We start from the raw sequence: 1,723 nt of genomic DNA, 5'->3' as shown, positions 1-1,723 counted from the left end.
GATTCTGGGTAGGAGGGGTGCAGGGAGCAAAGCCACTGTAGAAGCATACTCACCCAGGTACTCTCTCCTGCCTGGGAGATGCCCAGCCATAGGGTCTTGTGAGCTCAATACGAATGGCAGTACTCGAAACTTCCAGCCCCTGAACATCATGGCAAGGAGACCTTCAGAACTCCCAGTGAATGTGGAAAGCAAGCAGAAAACAGAGCTCCGAGACTCAGGGTGTCCAGGCACTCCAGCTAAGGGCATCTTATACAGATCCCACACCCAGGTAATGGGTGCCCTTAGCTCACAGACATCTGCTGCCATGCAACCGTAGGGGACTCAAGGAAGACTACTGACATTCAGTGTCTCAGGCTCTTCAGTCCTACTGTGAGGAGGGGACTCACTCCAGTCTACCTGGATTCTTCTCAGCCATGACTAGCCTGTCCTGGAACCAGAACCACACCTCTCTCTATTCACCTCACTCCACTGTGGCCCCTGTGTATCTCAGCCCAGCCAGGCCAACTCATTGCCTTTACAATTCAAAAACTCATGCTTGGAAACATGTGATCTGTCAGTCTCAGAAGATGGTGACAGATGGGACAGATGGAACTGACATACTGTCAGGCTTCCTTTATTAGTTGTCTTGGTCATTGTGTTTTATCATATAAGAGAAAACTAAGATAAGCCTCATCTATGAGATGAGAGGGGAGATGCCACCAGTGTTAGCCAAACATCTCTAATTTCCCAAGGTTTTATAATTTTAAAATTGTGATATACTTTTGCATCTCAAGTCCAGACAAATTTGATATAATTGCTTACACACACTTCAATATTCTGTACACCATGTGGACTTGACTGTTTCAGAACAGCTGGAGTGCCCTTCGTTCTGGAAGGGCTAGGGTATGCTGTCTTGAAACCATAATTGCAAAGGGAGTGGAAGGAGAATTGTTATCATGCTGTACTGAACAACTAAGAATTGCTGTCAAGTGGCACTGGATAATCAGGAATCATTGTCTTGCTCTGGATAGATACAGAGTACACTATCCCAATATCATCATGACAAGACAAGTTCTCTCTCCCTCTCCAGCTCCTCCCTCCCTCGTCTGGTGTACATACCAATGCATGTGCATGTCAAGGCCACATCAGGACACTGAATGTCTGCTCTGCTGTTCATTTTTTTAATCTTCAGGGTCTCTTACTGAACTGCAAACCCACCATTTTAGCTACAGTTCATTATTTTAATATTTGCCAAGTCAGGGGTTGTTTGAACTTGTAGCAAATACAATTTTCATTGAATGCGATGTCCAGTGTTCCAGTGTAGTGCATGGTGGTGATTGCTATTCTCCCAGTCAAGAAACAGCTGAGGAAAAGAGGTGTAACCCGAAAGAGTCTACAGAACTTGCTATAGTGTGAGGTAAAAGGTTTTTCTTAAAGCAGGTAAGATAAAAATAATTCCTCAAGGGAGGGCTGTACAAAGAAGTGTTAGATCCAAACGAAAACAAACAAACAAACAAAAACAATCCCCAAATAAACAAAACCCAAATAAACAAAACCCCAAATAAACAAAAACCCAAATAAACAAAAACCCAAATAAAAAAACCAAATAAACAAAACCCAAATAAACAAAAAAACAAATAAGCAAAAAAACTAAATAAACAAAAGCTTTAATGAAATAGACTTTTAAAAACTAACAAAAACTACCTTACTCACTGGAGATATAACTGTTAGGCAGTGATAGTTA

The sequence above is a fragment of the Mastomys coucha genome, unplaced genomic scaffold, assembly GCF_008632895.1.
Source record: "Mastomys coucha isolate ucsf_1 unplaced genomic scaffold, UCSF_Mcou_1 pScaffold3, whole genome shotgun sequence".
NCBI lineage: Eukaryota > Metazoa > Chordata > Mammalia > Rodentia > Muridae > Mastomys > Mastomys coucha.
Note: the sequence above shows the minus strand (reverse complement) of the source record.